The sequence below is a fragment of the Neopsephotus bourkii genome, unplaced genomic scaffold (assembly GCF_033783945.1).
Source record: "Neopsephotus bourkii isolate Nb327-2 ecotype Australia unplaced genomic scaffold, CSIRO-AGI_Nbou_v1 NB_1792, whole genome shotgun sequence".
NCBI classification, from domain to species: Eukaryota; Metazoa; Chordata; class Aves; order Psittaciformes; family Psittacidae; genus Neopsephotus; species Neopsephotus bourkii.
Genome location: NW_026902266.1, coordinates 4,735,407 through 4,757,964, shown reverse-complemented (window position 1 = coordinate 4,757,964; position 22,558 = coordinate 4,735,407). Strand labels below are relative to the sequence as shown.

Below are 22,558 nucleotides of genomic sequence, written 5' to 3'. Positions count from 1 at the left end.
GGAAATCCTCAGTAACTCCTTTTCAGCTTGCTGACAGTTTGAGATGTCACTTAGATTCTCACATATAGCATTCAACACTGTCCCACACGACATCCTTGTCTCTAAATTGGAGAGACATCAATTTGATAGGTGGACCACTCGGTGGGTAAAGAACTGGCTGTATGGCCGCACACAAAGAGTTGTGGTCAATGGTTCAGTGTCCAGCTGGAGACCAGTAACGAGTGGTGTCCCTCAGGGATCAGTGTTGGGACCAGTTTTGTTCAGCATCTTCGTCGCTGACATGGACAGTGGGATTGAGTGCGCCCTCAGCAAGTTTGCCGATGACACCAAGCTGTGTGGTTCAGTTGATACACTGGAGGGAAGGAATGCCATTCGGAGGGACCTTGACACACCTGTGAGGTGGGCTGATGCCAACCTCATGAAGTTTAACCATGACAAGTGCAAGGTCCTACAGCTGGGTCGGAGTGTTCCCAGGCACAGCTACAGGTTGGGAAGAGATTCAGAGCAGCCCTGTGGAGAAGGACTTGGGGGTGTTGGTCAATGAGAAACTGAACATGAGACGCCTTCAGTGTGCACTCGCAGCCCAGAAAGCCAAATGTATCCTGGGCTGCATCAAAAGGAGCGTGACTAGCAGGTTGAAGGAGGTGATCCTGCCCTTCTACTCTGCTCTTGTGAGACCTCGCTCAGAGTACTGTGTGCAGTTCTGGTGTCCTCAGCATAAAAAGGACATGGAACTGTTGGAACAAGTCCAGAGGAGGCCACGAGAATGATCAGGGGACTGGAGCACCTCCCGTATGAAGATATGCTGAGAAAGTTGGGGCTGTTCAGCCTGGAGAAGAGAAGGCTGCGTGGAGACCTCATAGCAGCCTTCCAGTATCTGAAGGGGGCATATAAGAATGTTGGGGAAGGACTCTTCATTAGGGACTGTAGTGACAGGACAAAGCGTAATGGGTTAAAACTTAAACAGGGGAAGTTTAGATTGGATATAAGAAGGAAACTCCTGTTAGGGTGGTGAGGCACTGGAATGGGTTACCAGGGAAGCTGTGAATGCTCCATCCCTGGCAGTGTTCAAGGCCAGGTTGGACAGAGCCTCGGGTGACATGGTTTAGTGTGAGGTGTCCTTGCCCATGGCAGGGGGTTTGGAACTAGATGACCTTAAGGTCCTTTCCAACCCTAATTATTCTATGATTCTTCAACCTTTAGGCAAAGGCCAGAGGATGCCAGCAGCATCCCCAGGTTTCTTACTTGCAGGTAAATGGAGACTTTTAATTTCTAGCCTCAATGCTTTCCTACCATATCATGAACAAAAATTCCACCTCACCAGCACCCTGAATGGGAGAAAGCCTCTCAGCAGAGTTTCAGTATAGGTAAGTAAATATTCCTGACCCTTCTGGTGACTGTTTCCCCTACCTCTCTGCTTCTCCACCAGAAGAGGCTTTAATGAAATGACAAAATATTCAAGAGCTTCCCACTGGGCAAAACTTTTATCTTTAATGCCTTGATAATCATTCTCTACAAATAGCAGGGAGTAGGAAATAGAATGTAAACAGGAATCGCCTAATCTAAAAGGTCATTTATGGAAGCCCTCTTGCCTGCTAAGAGATGAGACTGATTGTACCAACAGGTAAGGCTTGTTTTAAATGAGATGTCTCCAAGCCTGTCTATAAGAAGCTGAGAGCAGTACATGCTCTCCTCACAGCAGAAATCCTCCTTATGCCATCTGCCTATAGATAGAAATCTTAAAAGATTTTAGTAAGAGAAATCGTGTAAGTTTTGCTGATGTTTGCCACTTAAGAGACAATATGGTCATTTCTTTTCAGTGTCGTCAGTGTAAAACAGCATTGCCAGGACACTTTGCTCAGCTCTGTGGGATTCCCTCTTCCTCACTTCTTCCCCAGATGTGAAACAACTCCAGGACTTAACATTTTTTTATGACTGCTTCCTTAAACACAGCAAAACACTTGCTTAGTGAGTTCTTTTTTCCTAGTTTGACTGCAAAAGCCTACGTCAGACTTCAAACATTTTACCGATCTTCCAAACTTCAGTAAGTTAGTTGAAATGCTTATTGGCTCTAGCAGTGTTTGATACGAAGAGAGGTGCATTGCGTATGTATCTTCAGAGGAAAAAGTTCCTGGAGACTTGAGGAACAGAAGATTGTAGGAAATCATCTGAGAGCTGGAAGAAGAGTGAACATTTCCGGAACATGATGGTTTGACTTAGCTGAGGTGAGACTTTTCAGCTGTGCCACAGGCTTCCTACCTAGTTCCTCTTGTGTTTCAGTTCTCTATTTGTAAAACAGGAATGATTTGACTCCACTCATGCCATAAAATTATTAATGTAATTAGGGTTAGGTATCTGAATACCAAAACCAATCTGGGACATGAAGCCCTGTACATAATCTGAGACAAGAAATGGAGTTATTAACATGAGAGTGTCAGTAACATTCCTGGCAATGAGGGGGTAAAACTAAGGCTCATCAGGAAGCAAAAGGAAGGACAAGTACATCTTGCATTGGCCTGGAGCAGACAACTGGTGAAGCAGTAAGAGGAAATGTTTCCCACCATACTCTCTGAGAAGAACCTAGAAAAAGCTAATAAGAAAGTCAAAGAACTTCCAAATCAGTTTTTCCTGGGTCCATGGTTTGTGTATACAATTAATTGCACTTTCAGTCAGCCTTCAGTCTACAAGCACCTGTTTCTGCTCAAAAGGAAGTGTCAAGGCACCTGATGTGGCAGACAGCTGAGGCTGCAAGGAAGGAGACACTGAAATGTTCGAGTGCTATTCATACTCTTAAAATGCTAATGAATCCCAACAGCAGCTTTAATGCTGCTTTGCTTTAAACAAGAGATCACAAGCATGACAAGACACTAAGCTCTGCAACTACAAAATTTTTATGCAAGAGCAAACTGCACCTCATTTTGACCAAATGATTCTCCTAAATTCCAAGGGAGAAACAGACATTTTATCATTGCTACATATAAAGTGAATGTTTAGCCTCCGATCATTGCTGGAATAGAGAAAGTGCTCCTTCCTGTAGCCAGAGAAGCCAATGCCATCTCATCTGTTCTTATGCACAGCAACAACTGAGTAACTTGTGCATCAAGTCCCCAAGCTTGTTTAAATAAAGTACATCATAACCAGCTCAGAGACATGGGCTAAAAATGTTAAGATGCAGCTATGCAGAGTCTTTGCTTGCATACAGAATGAAGTCAATAGCACAGCTGACTGCTTATTCAAGAGCATGTGTACATTCAGCTCTCTGCCGTGTATGGCACCCTATGCATGGGCACTTCCCGATGAGATAGTCCTAGACCTCCTTAAAAACAAGACTTGTTTTTTTAGTGAACATGGGAATAAAAACTTTAAACATGAATTATTGGCTTGCTGCTTCTTATTTCAAAGGTATGCTGCAGAAAACGTGGGGAAAGGGCTGAGTAAAACTAGGCAGGCAAATCAAAATCAATTAGATACAGAAAAGGCTGACACTGCAAATTAATTACCTGGAAGTTTAGTCAAAAGCCTTACCAGCATTTTGGAGGAATTTCAGGTGAGTGAACACTGAAGTGCATGTGTTTTCTGACAGACCTAATTATTTATATAGCAGGATACTTCTTATGCTGATTTCATAGAAGAAACCTTTTATTTACATATAGACAAACCCCTCTTCAGATTATTAAACTGGTTGGGAAAAAAATTATACTAACATCCTCAATAGCAGTGACACCAGCAAAGGTGGATGCCATCATGACCTAACATCACCATTTTATTTCCAGTACAGAACTCCCTTTGTAGAAGATTTTCTTCATACTCTTACCCCAAAGATGACTGACACAAGAAAGCTTCTACCCCCTGTCTCCAGGTATGTATCCCACCAACTGCTGCTCTCAGCAATGCTCCTCTGTCTTCATACATTAGTCTTGTGTTCCACAGATCTCACAAACTATCCCTCAGAACCATCATCTCCTTCCTGTGCCACCCCTCCAATGTATTCAAATAATCCTTTCCCAGACAGGATCCTGTGATAGTTATTTGTTCTTTGCATGTCCCAGTAAACAGTAATTTTGCCTTGATCTCTAGTGGCTACAGAACCACACTTTTACCAGGGTGTAAAGACTTGTCTGAGCTATGCTTATGTATTGAAATCTCATGTACACTGAATCCAGGTCAGCAGAAAAGGGAAATGCTTGTTCATTTAAACCCCATGCTTAGGTTTAGGATATTCCCAGGGTATCTGTATTCAGCCTCTTCGCCTTCTTCCCCATTACTAAAAAAAAAAAGGAAAAAAAAAAAAAGAAGATAATCACTTTCATTTGTCCTCAAGGACCATCAATATAACCTCAGATAAGCAAATTGGGAAGGATGCTAATTAATATGATACTTGCTGTTGAGCCTTTTTTTGCCAATATAAATGAAAGGCGGGTTGCATTTGTGTTTCAAATGCTAACAACCTGTCATCTCCATCTATTCAGACCAAAAAAAAAAAAAAGCACAACCCCCCTCCCAACCACCTAGGGATGCACATGTCAATAGAGCCTGAGCTCCAATTAGCTGTCACAAAGACTTGAGGACATGCAGAGGTAAATCAAAGCAGTGAGACAAGCTGTTTCCCCCATAGGAACTAATGACCACTGTGTGATTATTTATTAGGCACAACAGTGACATTGGACACAGACTCCTCTGCAGATGCTGTGATCTGGGAAAGGGGAAGCCAGCAGTTTACTCACAGAGATGAAGGACTTGGCAATCTCCCCACTAATCTATTTGCTGCAGCCATCCCATGGGATCAACCTTTGCTTCAATAATTTACAATACTCATTTAGTTAGTTTGAAGGTGAATAAGAAAGCTTTCAAATAGGAGAGAGCACCCCTAAAATATCAGGGGGAGAAGGGATAGCTAAGGCAAAACATACCCTATGCTTCCACTGTGGTATGAGAAGATGAATGAGTCCCACAAACAACGTAAGTATGGGCTATCTGAAAATCCATTTATCCGACTAACTTAAGTTTATTTCCTCTTACATTCACGACTTTGGTAGGAAAATATAAGCCAAAATACAGAATTTGTCCACTGCAGTAAAAATACATCTGCAAAAATCAAAACAACTAAACCCCAACTAGATCAGGCCTCTAATGGTACCTGAACCTTGCCTGGGGCTATGGGAAAGGCACACAAACTCCCCATGCCCGATTACAGGCATTGGCATTGCCACCTCTTGGTGGCAGAGCTGCTCTGCTGAACACAGCGTTGTCATTGTCGGGTCCACTGGCAACTACTAGCAACGAGGGTAAGCAGCAAAGCAAGCAGAGGAGAAGGCTGGTTAAATCATGTCCTCAGGGGAAGAAATTTTCCTGATTTCTTAGAACAAGGGGAACAAATGTCTACTGATAAGCCACATTTTTGTAACTAAAAGACCCATTAAAACCCAAACCAAAACAGTCCACTGAAGGGTTAAAACCTCTTACTGCTTGGAGAAACTTGCCTGGAAAGAGTAATTCTGTGGAAACAAATTGAAAAAACTGTGTCTTCCTAGATCCAGGGAATGTTAATTCTTAGGGGAAAGTGAGATTTCACACACAGCTTGCTTTCTTTTTCTTGAGATATGCTTTATCTGAAATTAACTCATTTTAAATAAATAATGCTGCCAGGATAACTACCATTGTCCTTAGAGGGAGCAGACCAGAAGATGAAGTCAGGCTCACTACACCAAGCTTTATGCCTACTGTGGGGTGGTCTCTGCTCAGCGTGAAAGTGGGAGAAGTGCAGAACACACTCCCAGAGAGAGGGCAGCACAAGTTGTACATCCAGGGATGAAACCAAGGGCTTTGGAGGAACTTCAGCTACTTCACAGAAACTCAGTAAGACTGATGGAAAAGTTGCCTGGCTTTATTTTGAATAAAATAGAACAGAATCTCAAAATCCTCCTAGCTGAACACCAGCCAAGGGATCATCTCCTTACCTATATTTTCTACCTTGGAAATATGTTCACTTTTTCCAGTCACATAGACGTGTACTTACAAGAATCGCACATTATGCTAAATGTCATTTCCTCATCTAGTAGAAATCTGCCTGGCTCCAATAACATCAATGTAGTTGCTCACATTTCTAGCAACTTGGATTTGTCACATGGTGTCTCTAGTGGCTCGAAACCATGTTTTTATTAGGGTACATTCATTCAACGTCATAAATGATTCCCTCTGCAAAACAACATCTCTGACACCCTGGGAGTTCTGACCTTCAGAAACTGGAATTACTATTTTTAATCCTCAGGTAAGCATTCCAGTGGAGATATTGTAAACTGGATGTCTTGGAATAAAATGTCTTGGAAAGCTAGTAGACAACAAAAGCAACTTAAGTGAATTACTGCTATTAAATGCCTCCCTTGTTTTAATGAAACAAACAATTGCAGCTCTTCACTGCACTTCACTGAAAACAGATTTTACTGTGAATGGAATGATTTGGGACTCAAGTCATTGCAAATGAATAAACTACATGGAGATTGCTTTCCATAATAACAGAAAGCAAGCAAGTAAACAAACTGCCAGTCACACTTGTACAGCACAAAATGCAAGTTTCCAACACCCTCTCTACTTCTAATGAAGCCAGAAAAAAAAAGCCTCATTTCTCATTGGAAGTCACACTGATTGAATGGAAAAGGAAACATGGTTGTTTCCCCAGGTGTTAAATAGAGATAAGTGACAGTACCTTCAACTGAGTAAGGTGCTGGAGGACTATGATATTTCCATATAAACCAGAATTATATATTCTGGGATGCTAAATTTTTTACATGAAAAGTGGCATTTATCAAATGAACAGCAGACATCCTGCTAAATGGCAGCCAAGTTCGATAAAAGGAGAAACCAAAAGTCTTGAAGAAAGATTCACCTCAAACTGTTGCTACTTGAGGAGCCATCCTATATCCCAGAACATGATACATGCACATGCCAGGTGCCAAACCCAGCTGCAAACTGGCAAGAAGTTTGTCTTTCCTCCCAGACCCCATAGGGTGAGCAGTGGAAGACAGCATCAGCACCACCACTCTGTGGCAGATGCAGTGTTTCAAACCACCCAGGGCATATGCCATCTTCTTTTGTAACTGCATCATCAAGTAAATGGTGACACACAGCCCGTGTATCTGGGTATCAGTGGCCATCCACTCCTGATAGTGGAGTCAGGAGACACCAAGGAGTCTCAGTTCCTCAACTACCTGGTGATCCTGAATGAAGGGAAAGGGTACTCAGAGCTGCAACTGGAAAAGTCAACAAAAGCCAGCTTTAAAAATGCACATACAGTTCATGTGAGCAGCAAGGGACACAACAGAGATTATGATTTGAGCCATTCTCACCTAACCCCACAAAACCCAGCCTGCTAGTAAGTATTTGAAGAGCACATACCACATGTAGCTGAACTAGAGCAGACACCCCAGTGAAATGGGACACCCATCTTATGTCAGGGATGAGTCCCAGCCCAAATCCAAAGGAGCCACCATTTGGAAGAAAGGAAGGGAATTTGCAAAATTGGTGTCTCTCAGCCTGCCTCCCTCACAAGAACTGAACAAGGTCACATCTAAGAGAATATAGAGAACGATAGAGACTCAATCAAATAACTGCTGGTCAAACCACCCTCTTCTTCAGATGGCAATCACTTCTAACCAGTTTTAATCTCCAAACACCTCTGTTTTGCCTCTGGGATTAAACTACAGTAGTTTGGCTCAAACATACTACATACTACAATAGCTGGTGCCTGGAATTGCCTTTAAAACTGTGCAAATCATCTGAAGTTTACTGTCAATCAACTATAGCTCAACCTGCCCCTTGCAGTCAGTACAAGCATAAAGTATGAGCTGTATCCTGTTACCAACCTTCTATGCTAAAACATCCCCTTTCTCTCTCTTCTATAAAATCTCAAGTCTTAAAAGCCTTCTATCAGTAACAAAACCACTGTGCTTTCTTATATATATTTTTTTTTCAGTTTACACCTACTCTGCTTTCATGCAACTGACTTCACTCAGTACAGAAGCCTTCTAGAAGTTGTTTCCACCATATGGAAGTGCCCCTTCTAGAAATGGCATCAAGGTCCTGGAAATAATCCAGTCAGACTAAGCAATTACCAATGATGAATCAGAAACAATCTCTATCAGAAGGGTGACTTATCCCTTGGAGAGGAGCAGAAAACAAAATGAAAAGTTAAATCCGCCACATAGGACAATGGTCTCAAGAACACCCCTGAGGATGCTGTTCAGCTGCCTCTGACTTGCTTTGTATTTATTGCTTGCACTTCTATCTATTTAAAATGAGCGCATCTTTCCTAACTGAGAGATCGGCTTTTTGCCAAAGAGAAGCATTTATCCCAAGTCTCTTCTTAAAACTGGAAACTATCTTCTTTCTCTCATTCCCCTTGGATTCTCTGGTATGTAATAATACCAGTGGTCTGAAAGTCTTTTCTGCATGTGGCATTCATCTAGGTCTCTCCACCTATGTAAACCTACTGCTTTTGGCACCTCTAAAGAGCTCAAATTAGCCATCAGGTTCTAGGTTTATGTGGTGCAAGAGAAAGAAATGTCAGGGCAGCCGCACTGAATGTATTTTGAAAAAGTAAAATTTACAAACACGGAACATTATTAAAAATAGAGGATTCATTCAGTGGGGTTTTTAGTGAGTTCTTGACCCACAGTTATTTGGTATTTTTCTACTTGCTAGCAAAGGAAGTATAAAAATCACTGCTAATGAAATTTTATAGATAACACACAAAACTCGCTATGCACTAAATAATCTGCTAATCTCATTTGGCCTGCTTGGTTATAGAGCCTTGGGGCTTATACAGCCAAATATCAGAACAGACGTTTAAGAACGAAGATGAGGTCACACTACAAGACTGGAAATCATATTATGGAAAGCAGGAGATCTGTGTAAGGACTGAAAGAAATGGAGATGGAAAGTCTCTGAGGGCAACTCTTCCAACTTACAGAGAAAAGAGTCAGGGGTATATTCAACATAATCTTTATAAAGGCTGAGTTGTATCATATCTCTATAATGAGAACTGATACCGATATTTTCAGAAATCTACTGAAAATATGAGAAGATTTTAGAGAAGGCCTACAAGAAAAAGCCAATCACTGAGAATCATGCTTTATTTCACATGACTAACACTCCTGGATAAGCTAAATAAAATGACAAGGTTAAAAAGCAGCCTAATTGTAGTCTTCAGGTACCTACATGGAGAAACAATTTCCAACAGCAGACAGCACTTTAATCTATCAGAAAACAACATAATGAGAGTTAATGGACAGAATCACAGAATACCAGGTTGGAAGGGACCTTAAGAACCATCTGGTCCTACCTTTCCTGGCAAAAGCATGGTCTAGACAAGATGACCCAGCACTCTCTTCAGCCAAATCTTAAAAGTGTCCAATGTTGGGGAAACCACCACTTCCCTGGGGAGATTTTTCCAATGGCTGGTTCTCACTGGGAAGAATTCTCCTCTAGTGTCCAACTGGAATCCCCATGGAGAGAGTAACTTGCACCTATTATCTCTCGTCTTTTCCACGTGAGTCGCTGTAAAAAGGGAGTCATCTTCTTCGTAGTCACCCTTTAAATACTGGAACATGGTGATAAGGTATCCCCATAAGATTCTGTATTTTTGTTCCTAACACCTAGGGTTCAACAGTGCTGGTAAAGACAAAGGTAAAGAAAGTGTTGAGGATCTGTCTTTTCAGTGTTGTGGATGACTAACTTGCCTCTCTTGCTTAACAGCAGGCCCATATTTTCTTCCTATTTCTGCTTGTTGTTTACGTACCTGAAAAACCCTTTCTTGTCATTTTTGATGTCTCTGGACCATTTTGATTCAAGCTGAGATTCTGTTTTTCTAACTGCGTCTTTGCACACTATGGCAATGCCCCTGCAGTTCTCAAAGGGTATCTGTCTGCTTTTCCATCGTTTTTGTATGTTTCTGTTTTGATTTTGAGCAGACTAAGAAGCTCACAGGTAAGCCATGGGATGTCTTGTTCCCCTATTTCCCTTACCTTTAAAGGGGATGAACTGTTTTTGTGCTTCCTGGAGAGCATTCTTTGAAAATTCCCACACTCGCTAGCTCCTTTATCCTCCATGGAACCCTCCATGGAATCCCTCCCAGTTTCCTCTTCTAAAATCTTACTCTTAATACTAACATTCAGCATAATCAGTTGGATCCTAAACTCTACAATATTGTGATCACTACAGCAAGGGAGGTGAATTAGTCACCCACAACGCTGAGAAGACAGATCTTCAACACCCTGGGTGAAAGTGTCAGACATCTCAGGAGCTTTCTCTGTAGAAACACTGTTTTTATCTGAGGTGAGTGCCCATCACCATTATGGCAGAGATCTAGAGCACGTCCCTGGATGCACAGGATGCATCCTGGATGACTTCCAGGATGCACAGCCCTTCTCAGGTGCCCTCCTGTGCAACCGGCTGCTGCTCCCTCTTGACCCTTAATGCTCCTAGTCCATTACACCTCTAGGACCATTTAAGTGCTCCCTAGGGCTATTCAAAGTTTAATCTAGACAAATACAAGATTGAAACAAGGCATAATTTGAACTGTGAAGGAAAAGCAATCCTTGGAACAAATAATGAGGAATGATATGTAGTCAATAATGTATTAAAACCAAGGCTCAAGAATTTTTAGAAGTTATAACTCAGATGTCATTAGTCTGATGACAAGAATACTGACTGAAATGCTATGGACCAAAGATGACCTTAACCATTTCATCTGTTCTTAAAATTTATAAATCTCTCCAGAAGACTACAAGGTTTTCCAAGGACAGGGACCTTATTCATGACACCTATCATGACCCATTCATCACCTATGCCCTGCACCTTGACCTTTACTTCAAATCCATCCTGAAAGAAAAGCTGACATAAAACATACCACTCTATTTAGCACATCCAATCTTGGAGACACAGGCATTGCTCCTTTTAAACTGGCACTGGTGATTTTGGAGCACAAATTCTCCTAGATCACAGCCCAAGTTCTCTGTGTGAGCTCCCTATCTGCCAAATCCACATCTCTCAGCCCATGTCAACACACAGAAGTGCTGGTTCAAGTACTGAATGTGCTGCTGCTGACTGACAGAGCAGGTGTTCCCCCGGAAAACGTGTCCTCCAAGTTACTGAGGCTAGCTGCTCCACAGCCACTATCCACACACAGGCTCATCTGCCCTGCAGCACATTCATGGTGTTCATCTTAGGAGCTGCTTTTACCTGGTTTCTCATGGTGCGGTGTGAGAGCCTGCACGCAGCCATCACCCAGTACTGTGGCTGTACAGGAAAGGCTGAGCCTAAGTAGTCACAGGTGAGCAGCTCTAAGCTGTGCTGCCTTAGCTCCCTTGGTACAGGCAAGTCAGGACTCCTAGATAAACAGCAAAAAATGCCTTCAATATAACTTTCAGTAGTCAATGGCACATGATTTTGTTAGTCCAAACAGTTGAGTCCTTTTGGTTCCTGTAATTTCATTAGTATTAACACTGCCCCTGTTCCTTATCTGTCCTCCCAAATACTTCCCTGAGATATCATAGCACTGGCTTGGCAGGGTGAGGTATCACCAGTCTATACCCAAATAATACTCATAAAGTCAGAGCATCCTTGAATCTCAATCTACACAGACAGTAGGTATTCACAGGCTGTGTTGAACACCGTGTAGCAGCAAAGGCCAATTCTAGCCATAGATTCTGTGCTGTTTGCTGCAGTGACTCACTACCAGTGCTACAGTTTTGCAGCACCTTTCTTATAAAGAAGGACCCTGTGTGCAGACCTGCTATTCAGAATCCCATTAACTTTTATTTGAAAAACTTCCATCTTCTAAACTGTAACCATTTCAGAAACATTGCACCATGATTAGCTGCAGTGACATGACCTCCCGTTCACGACCCAAAACACAGTAAAAGCTCACATTCACTCAGCTGTGACTGTGACATGGTTTCATACTTATTTCAAAACTTAATATAGATAGACCTGGATCAATAGCAACAAATCTCCTATGGGATTCAAAGATGTTTGGAGCTGGAATCACAATTTACCTTACATGATCCTATCGGCCTAAAACAAACAGTACAGGTGCCCAGGTGTTGCTGTAGTGAAAATAAAACGCATACACACAGAAGTGCAAAGTGCAGGGGGTTTGTGCCTTGTGAAGATTTTTTTGAGGTACTGAAAGGTTGTGAGGAGTTTATGAATGCTGGAAAAGGTATTTTTAATGAGAACAAAAATCTGAGACTTGCTCTGCTGTTTATTCATTATTCAACATTTATCATTTTCCTGTAATACTTTGTCTTCATTTTGTCATGGGAATTCAAAATACCCAATTTGGCCAAGAGGACAAACTGCAGACCCTAAGTATTAAATAGCAAAGACTCGAGAAAATGCTTTTGGAAAAACCTGTAGGTAGCAAAAAAAACCCAACAAAACAACCAAAAAAACCAACCCCAAACCTAAAACCCCAAACTAAACCAGCAGCATTAAAGAAATTGCAGGCTGGGATAAGTCTGCACATGAGTTCCTAATCCGAAGGAACAACCTTGTACTTCTACTGATATTGCCAGCGTTTGGGATACTTGAGAAGTCACATAGTAGTTGCATGGGGGTTTGTATAATATTCCAACTACTAAATCCAGCAGCCATAGTTGCGAATTTTTCTTTTATTAAAAGAAGGGTTATAAAATGTTGAGGACTTATGGTTTACGCTAAAAGTTTGAAAGCATTAAAAATCAAAAGGCAACTTCCTTACCTCCCAACTTAGTAAGAAGAAAGAGTTGTGTTTGTCATTCTGCCTCACCACCGATGTCCTTTTGCATGATTTCATACGCTGAATGCTGGCAGACACTCAACTCTGGTAAAGCTCTGGCATAGCTCCATAGGCTGATGATATGACTATTTAAGAGCTTCTATAGCTACTTAGACTACTTATATTAGTTCAGACTCTAACAAAATAAGCAGTACTGGACATACACTGCCTCCATCTGAGCATAAGGCGGCACTTCTAATAATTACTAAAAATCATTTCCTTTTTATGATACACCTGTGATATTTTTTCCCCAATCAGATCATATTTGAATCTCATTTTTCTACAAAGCTTGACCATATCCTTTCAGCTGTGTACCTCTATGACCAGCAGAAGCCAGCTCTCCAGTGGTCACATGAGAACTGCATGACTACGTGTCATGGTTTAACCCCAGCTGGCAACTAAACACCATCACAGCCACTCACCACCCTCCTCTCCCTCAGATAGGACTGGGAGGAGAATTGGAAGAATGGGTTGAGATAAGAACAGTTTAATAATTGAAATAAAGTAAAATATAACAATAATTAAACCAATAACAACAATAGCAATAATCATAATGATGAAGAGGAATAAGACTCAGGAAACACAAGTGATGCCCTATACAACTGCCTACTTCCCGTCAACTGATGCCCAGCCAGGCCCTGAGCAGTGGTCTGTGGCTCATGGCCAGCTTCCCCAGTTTATACACTGGGCATGACGTGCTGTGGTATGGAATACCCCTTTGGCTAGTTTGGGTCAGGTGTCCTGACTCTGCTCCCTCCCAGCTTCCTGTGCCCCATCTCACTGAGGGGCACAAGTCCTTGACTTAGGGAAGGCACTATTTAGCAACACCTAAAACACAGGTGCATCATCAACATCATTCTCAGACTAAATCCAAACACAGCAACTGTAACAGCTCCCAGGAAAATAATTAACTCCACCCCAGCCAAAACCCAGACACTATGCAAAACAGCCTGACAACAACAGTTGGGTAAGTCTTTGCCATGCCAGCTTTCTTGGGTTTGACTGCTGCCAAAATGCAATACTAGAAAATTATTGGAATCTCTTTATCTATGGTAACTTCTCCAAAACAGAACACAAAGTTACAGCATCATTTTTCCCCTACTACTAAACCTCTTGATGTAACGCTGCTGAATTTTTTGCCATCACATGTGTGAAGACAAATACAGCAAAACAAAAAGCCAGTGGCTCAACTTACCTTTATAATTAATACAGAAAATGTGTTGACTCTCATTTCAGAAGATACCATCCAACCTAGTGCTGCTCTGGGACATAAATCAATTAAATACTTTTCTGAATGCTACTCAGGTCAGTAGTCAGAGTCTGCATCTCCAGATTTTGGAAGATTTGGAAGTCCTCAAGATAACTAACAAGAGTGAAACACAGTCAGTGCCACTGGCAGTGCTGCAGCATACTAACAAGAAGAAACTCTCAAACTGTGTCAAAAGAGCAAGGTGACAACAACTCTGACAGTAGGAAAACCTCAGAAGTCAGTGGGACAGAATCTGGGGCATAAACACCACAGGAGTCAGAGTGTACTTGAGGGATGAAAGGCTTCGAGAACCTGGCTATGTGAACATGACATGCAAATACGCAAGTGCAAAATGCTTCAGCTGAAGCAGAAATGTGACAGTGCTCTCTGCTGTCAACACAGACAAGGCCCATCAGCACTACTAAGACATCTGCATGATTAAAACGACCAGGACCATAACAGCACTACAGAAAGTCTTGAACCCAGGACTGGATTCCAGTTGTTTTGAAACTGCAAAGGTCACATCCCTGTGAACAGATTTCCCCAAGTAATGCAAAGAAATAATGATTTCTTTGCTAACCTCACATTAGTGGTAACAACTGAACTTACAGACAAATCCACACAGAAGGTTGTAAGAAACACATTCAGCCAAGAATCACAAGTGCTGTAAACTGGGGGCTGAGCTATGAAGAACAGTACCCAGCTTGCAAAAGGAAATGTCTCATCATGTAAACAAACAATTTGTTGATAGATAAATGTGCTACAGACAATCTAATCTTGGAAACAGAGCTGAAACCATGCAAAGCAAAAGCAACAGATATTTAGGTTTTGCACAAAGAGGTTTTACATAAAGCAGCTTTGCAGATGAAAAATTACATCCAGCATACATGCAAGTAAATGAGTCCTGGCATCCTTAACTGAGAGGACTGAAACAAGTTTTAATCACTAATCCCATTGCACTCACCTCTTTCAACAACATAAACAGGACAACACAAATACTAACACTAATGAGCCAGGGCTGAATTTCCTCCCAAGAAAGCTTATGCAGACACAAGGGGAAAAATTAAAAATAACCAAAAAAGAACAAAAAAAAAATAGTGGGAAACTGCAAAAGCTGGGTATTCAGTGGATGACTGCTTCATCCACATCCAAATCAAAAAACACCCCCCAGTTTCTGAAACCACCAATGTGAACGTTAGTAATGAAAAAGGTGCACCAGAAGTCTGATGGAAAAAGGGTTCATTTGCAGGGTCAATTCAAACAAAATTAACAGAGAGGAGAAGAATTTCTATTATCTATTTATGCCACATCTAAACAATGCGTTTCACTCCTGTTTGTTTCTTAGAAAGCTTTTTAGTGTAAATATGAAAAAATGCTCCTGTCACCAAATGGGAGATCTGAGAGCATTCAGAAACATGCTGGCTACCACTCTGTTACCATGCAGCTCAGAGAAAATCACCAAATCTCAATAAAGTCTATAGGCACAATTATTAAAGCATTAGGAGAGCTCTCTGCTCCCCACCCCCCTCCCTTTTTTTCTTGATGTGATGAAATAGTTTTGACTAGTCTTATTCCTTGTATTTGGGGGAAAAGCAAGACAGGAGAGAATCAATAGGACAGCAATGGTTCTTCTGATTATTTAAAACAAACTTACAAACATTTCCAAATTGCATTAAATATTCTGAATTTAGGACAGGAACCTTCTCATTATCTTTCACAAATCTAATTAACTAAATGAATATGCTCCAAGCAACAGCAAATTCCCCATGTGCACTTTTGAGTAAAGGGATTTTCTTCCTTGTGAAACTGCAAACCAGCATCAGGCATCTGCTCCTACACAGGCAAAGTGGTTGCCAAATGGGACAGTTTAAACCTGAAAAGAACATTTTGGGTTATACAAATATAACCCTGTTTAGAAATACAAAGGCTGAGAGAGCCTCAGGGTATCATTTTTTGTCCATAGTAGACAAGCGGTCTGGTAACAAGGGCAGAAGGCTGGGAAGCGGGATTAGAAACTGTCATTCAGACCAATGGAAAATATGATCAGAAGCAGACTGGTGCTCACAACAGCTCGTTGCAGCAGAGACAATTTTTATTTTGCAGGAGCTCGATACTCACCCTGTTACACACCAGTAAGAGAAGGCTGCTGCAGCAAGAGACAAATTGTGATTTGCCTTAAAAGGTAATTCCTACAGAATCACCTCTGTTTTGACCTGATGCATAATTTATAGAGGGTAAAAAACTCCAGCCTCGAAATGACTTTAGCCCTGTAGTTTTTAACTGTCAGAAATAATTTCTTTAAAATCTAATTCATGATTTGCAGGCTTCATTACATTCTCACAAGTAATTTTAAACTTAAATCACCATTGGCAAATTCATCACTTATTGATAGAAACATTAGTACTCTAATAGAGTGTGACTTGTGATGACACAAGACAGGAAGGGATGAGGGTAGAAAAATCTGATACCTTCTGCCACAAAAGACCATTCTGTCAGGGGAAAAAAAAACAAACAGGGGAAAAAAAACCCAGATTTTCTTTCCCCCACTACTACCTAATGGGTAATTTAAGAAGAGTTCTGGAGTTGCTATAATTATCTTCTAAAATCTGGGTAAGAAGATACAAGCTAAACTCAAACCAGTTTTTTTGTTTTCTTCTTATTTACAGAGATACTGTAAGGATAGAGTGCAGTAAAACTTCATCCTCTACAGGGCAATAAACAAAAGCAAGACAAATCAAACAAAATACAACAAAGAAGTGCAGATATTATCAATTTAATCCTTCATTATGCTGAATCCTATGATTCTGGCTGAGGACACATTGAAACAGTAGAAAAATGATGATTATGTTTTGATTGATATTTAAGGACTCAATAGATAATTAATCCAAACTTTATCAAGTAGTTTTCAACCAAACAACATGAAGTACACTTCCCAGAGTTTCATCATATATACAGAAGCCTATACATGTCTGATCCTACCATGAAAAATGCCCTTCAGGTTTTGTAGGCATCTCCCTTCAACTTGTCAGGCATTGAGGAATATATTTTTTTCTATGTTACAGAATCATAGAATAGTTAGGGTTGGAAAGGACCTTCAGATCATCTACTTCAAACTCCCCTGCCATGGGCAGGGACACCTCACACTAAACCATGTCACAGAAGGCTCTGCCCAACCTGGCCTTGAATCATAGAATAGAATAGTTAAGGTTGGAAAGGACCTTAAGATCATCATTCACAACTTCCCTGGGCAACCCATTCCAGTGCCTCAACACCCTTACAGTAAAGAACTTCCTCCTTAGGTAGGAAGTTTAGATATTGGCTATCCTTTAGATAGCCAATATCTAAACTTCCCCTGTTTAAGTTTTAACCCATTAACCCTTGTCCTATCACTACAGTCCCTCCCCAGCATCCTTATAGGCCCCCTTCAGATACTGGAAGGCTGCTATGAGGTCTTCATGCAGCCTTCTCTTCTCCAGGCTGAAAAGCCCCAACTTTCTCAGCCTATCTTCATATGGGAGGTGCTCCAGTCCCCTGAGCATTCTCGTGGCCCTCCTCTGGACTTCTTCCAACATCTCCATGTCCTTTTTATGTTGAGGACACCAGAACTGCACACAATACTCCAACTGCGGTCTCACGGGAGCAGAGTAGAAGGGCAGGATCACCTCCTTCGACCTGCTGGTCACGCTTCTTTTGATGCAGCCCAGGATACGGTTGGCTTTCTGGGCTGCAAGCGCACACTGCAGCCAGCTCATGTTCATTTTCTCAATGACCAACACCCCTAAGTCATTATCTGCAGGGCTGCTCTGAATCTCTTCTCTGCCCAACCTGTAGCTGTGCCTAGGATTGCTCCAACCCAGCTGTAAATCCCTGAGGGACACCACTCATTGCTGGTCTCCAGCTGGACACTGAGCCATTGACCACAACTCTTTGTGTGCGGCCATCCAGCCAGTTCTTTATCTACCCAGTGGTCCATTCATCAAATTGATGTCTCTCAAATTTATAGACAAGGATGTCATGTGGGGCAGTGTCGAACGCTTTGCACAAGTCCAGGTAGATGACATCAACTGCTCTACCCCTGTCCATCAGTTCTGTAGCCCCATCATAGAAGGCCACCAAATTGGTCAGGCAGGATTTCCCCTTGGTGAAGCCATGGTGGCTGTCACCGAGCACCTTGTTGTTTTTCATGTGCCTTAGCATGCCTTCCAGGAGAATCTGCTCCAAGATTTTGCCAGGCACAGAGGTGAGACTGACGGGTCTGTAATTCCCCGGGTCATCCATTTTCCCCTTCTTGAAAATGGGGTCATATTTCCCTTTTTTCAGTCGTCGGGAACTTCACCTGACTGCCATGGTTTTTCAAATATGATGGCCAGCGGCTTAGCAACTTCATTTGCCAGGATTGATTTCATCAGGTCCCATGGACTTCTGCACGTTCAGGTTTTTAAGATGGTCTTGAATCAGATCCTCTCCTACAGTGAGCCCAAGGTCAGTCCCTGCATCTGCCTTCCAAGACTTGGATGGTGTGGTCAGAGCCTTTGCCAGTGAGGACTGAGGCAAAGAAGTCATTCAGAATCTCAGCCTTCTCCAAATCCAGGGTAGCCAGTTCTCCTGATAGCTTCTGGAGAAGGTAGGGCTGGTGCCGCTCTGCCCCCTGTGAGTCAGCTGCTCCTGGACAAGTCCTGTGGAGGACTTCAGGATCCCTCCGTGGCTGTAGCCACTCTAAACTGAAGCTCCTGGACACTGAGCTTCCCCCTGCTCTGGTGTTGAAGGCGTCCTCTCTCGAGCTGCTCACCTCAGCAACTGACATGTTCCAGATAACAGTTTTATTTACGGTACTTTATTTATCATACCATCATTTTCTTTGTCCAGCAATTATGATTTCTGGCCAGCTATTTTGAACAAATGTGATAAAAAATACATTGCACATATTAAATGTTTTTAGTGCAACTCCCTAACAAAACACAACTTCCCATGCAGTGCAAAACACTGCTGTCATGGAAAGGTAGGTGATGCACAAGCAAAGTCCCACATTTTCTTACCTAAATGCAGCATGAGGCTGTGCCACAGCAAGAGTTAACACTATAAAGCCTGTAAGTACTTGGTTGTCCTGGGTTTAGCAGTAGCAGTCATTTTTTCTCCTTTTTAGTACCTGGTGCAGCGCTGTGTTTTTGACTTTCAGCCTGGGAACGGTGCTGATGGCACAGATGTTTTTAGTTACTGCTCAAATGTTTGGTCTGGCCAAGGACTTTGTGAGCCTCATGCTCTGCCAGGGAGGAGGGGAGGCCAGGAGGAAGCAGAGACAGGACACCTGACCCAAACTGACCAAAGAGGTATTCCATACCACAGCACGTCATGCCCAGGATATAACTGGGAGTTACCCGGAGGGGCTAGTTCACTGAGGAGTTCGATGAGGTATTGGTCCGTGCTCGGTCAGGTGGGGTGGGGTAAGTTATCGGTCGGCTGGTGGTGAGGTGTTGTATTCTCTTCCCTTGTTATTTCCTTTATCATTATTATTATGGCGGTAGCAGTAGCGATTTGTGTTATACCTTAGTTACTAAACTGTTCTTATCCCAACCCGTGGGAGTTGCATTCTTTTCGATTCTCCTCTCCATCCCTCCAGGAGTGGGAGGAGGGCAAGAAGGGGGAAGTGAGTGAATGAGCTGTGTGGCTGGGTTTAAACTACAACATTGGTAAAGAAACCTCCACTGCAATCACATGTGAGCATGCTGTAATTTGCAAGTTGATTGACACTGCCCATGAGAAAGAATGAGAAAAGAGATAAAAAAGAACCACAACTCCCTACAGTGCGAGCACTATACAGTAGCATGAAAAAAGAGAAAATTTGGTGCAACTTAAAGAGAGAAGATAAAGGGATTGCTCAGTCTGGGAGAAGCTCTGACTTCAGTGAAGTTATTTCTAAGTTCACTCCAACAGAGTTCATGAAATGACTGTCTGGTGGCTAAGCCAGATTGTATCTATTTTAGGACAACTACCCTCACCCCTTTGAGCTGTGTGGGTATTGCTGTAACTTTTTCATTTATTTTTTCTATATACATAATGAATAAGAATATATGAGAATAAGAATATTACATAAACTGAATGTAATTCATTTTAAAACAAGCTGCTATGTCTTTTTTTTAGATCTAAATTAAATGCAAAGTAAACATCTCTTGAATGCTTGTGGCTAAATTTACCACTAGGAACTTAATGGGTGTGCTGATGAAACATTTACTTGCACCTGCATTGGCCATAAGGAGAGAAAATTTCCACATCCAATACATCCAGCTTTACATGCAGCTTCTTTGCAATATGACTGCCTCCTTAATATGTGCAAAAGCAAGATTAAATGGGAAAAACTGGCAAAGTTCAAAGTCCAGACTTCAAAAAAAAAACAACAAAACCAAACAAAAAAACCAACAAAACCCCACTAACATTTTCAGACACTGTTTAAGCCACCACATACGAGCTGAGATTTATAAAGTTCTGCCATTCACATTTCAGTTCCGTTGCAATAAATGCCATTATAAAGTTTTCAGACTAGCAATAAAAAAGCTATTAATGTGTTTTCTCCATGTTAATGAATTCAATGTGGGGATTGTGATGTTAACATTATATTACTGCCTTCATCATTTCTCATTCTTATAATAAATAAAATGAACAAAGGATTTTTGGATTCCTTATAGATTCATTTTTATCTTAAACTGAAAGCTGTGCAAGATTTGTGGCTTCAGACTCATAGCTAGTGATAAGCTTCTCCTTCCTTCCTCTTCCGAAACTAAATATATAAAGACGCTTTAACAAAATTAATTGCAGTATTCAGCGTTCATGAATTCCTATGCTTGTGTAATTCATTTCCTGGCAGATAGCAAAGCAAAAGGAGGCTCTCTTGCTGCCAAGGTTACAGGATTCATAAGCAAGCCTGCTCAGGACTAATGAGGAATAAGTAAAGAATCTTCCTCATCACTCCTTTCACTGGGGCTAGCTTTTAACTGCACTAAATTACTTGTGCTGTCAGGCTGCATTCCTTACAACAGAGGGACAGCAGAGAACAGATGCTGCCAAGAGAATCCTGAACAACCATTTCTGCCACAATGGGCAAAATGTTTACTAATAAACATTACTCACAGCTTGGGGACCAATCAGTTTCATATTAATCTCTGGCAAAGAGTATAGTCTCTCACTCCATTCCTTCATCTGCAACACCAATCTTCAATTCAGGCATGATGTGGGAAGGTGAAGCAGCCTGTGCTCCCCGCAGAAAAAAGTTGCAGCCTAAAACCTTGGCTTTCCCCCTACCTAATCCTGCTGCCCAGATTTGCTGACTAGAGATTTGAAACAGGAACTCATCCCTGAAAAGGACTGTAAGGGAAGACCCTGTTGGTAAGGTGAAGCAGCAGAACACTGCAGGATCAGTCTAGGTGTTTTTTCTCTTGTTGCAAATCAACCAATTCACTTTCTGGAGTCATACATACTTCTTACAAGAAATAGCTTTATATGCAGGAAAAGACACACCCAGCCACAATTCTCTAATCCTAAAGCCTTTCCTGAACATTCTGAGACAGCCCAAACATGGGGAGGGATCTTGGTACTTTCAGAAAGCAAGTAATATTTCCTGACTTCTTCTGGATTTTTGAGATAGAGGGTGGAAGAACAATTTAATTTCCTACTCTATAAAATGCAATTCATCTTTTATTCCCCACTCACTTTCATAAAAATATGCTCAGACAAAAGACGTGTTTAATTTATTCTTCTATTTCAGCATGAAATGGAGGACCAGGTGCGCTGCTAGTTCCTGATAAACCAAAAGGAAGTGATCCAAACCTATATGCTTATTAGTACAAATTCATCTTTACCATCCATGCACCACCATATTCTGAATAGAATAAGAAAGGCTCAGCACTGTGGTTACAGGATACAAAAAAGGGAATGTTAAGATTCATTCTTACCCAAGGAAATCTTCCCTTGTAAATTGAGTTGCTGTGCTAAGCACTGAACCACGTGTCACCACTTGTACAGTGTCACTTTATCTCAGAGATGACTCGCAGACACAAAAGGGGATACAGGGCACCCCACTTCAGATCCTAGCAGATCTAATTCTCATCAAGTGTCAAAATTCAAGCCTCTCTAAATTACCTCAAAGTGGGTCAACAAGGGAGAGACATTCAAATCTCTCTCTCAAAACCTCATTTTTGTTATGCAGGATGTAGTTAACTGTCTGTTAAATCTCATTTTCCTTTTGCATTAATTTTTTTCGTTACCAGATTCCACCACCACCACTTAAAAGAGCACTTAGAAGTTGCATAAGAACAACCTCTGTTACAAGTGTCAGATTCTTCCGAACTTCATTTAGCTCTGTTCAATCAGAACACAAGTTGTCTGCATGCAACCTAAAATCCCCACTGGATAATTTCAAGGATAGAAGGTAAAGTGATTGGCAAGCCAGAATTGATACAGGGACATTTCAGTGTCCTCTTCTCTTGGAAGGTTAGAGTAATCAG

The 22,558-nt window shown here is 41.7% G+C and overlaps 1 protein-coding gene and 1 long non-coding RNA gene across 8 annotated transcripts in view; one reads left to right on the top strand and one right to left on the bottom strand.

Moving 5' to 3' along the window:
- Positions 1–22,558, bottom strand: part of TSPAN4 (tetraspanin 4) — a 461,954-nt gene that overhangs the window by 20,001 nt on the left and 419,395 nt on the right. The window lies entirely within an intron of this gene.
- LOC133226526 (uncharacterized) lies at positions 1,185–17,017 on the top strand. The gene is made up of 4 exons (XR_009729534.1): positions 1,185–1,367; positions 3,774–3,859; positions 16,167–16,245; positions 16,730–17,017. It is a non-coding gene; the product is annotated as an uncharacterized LOC133226526 (long non-coding RNA).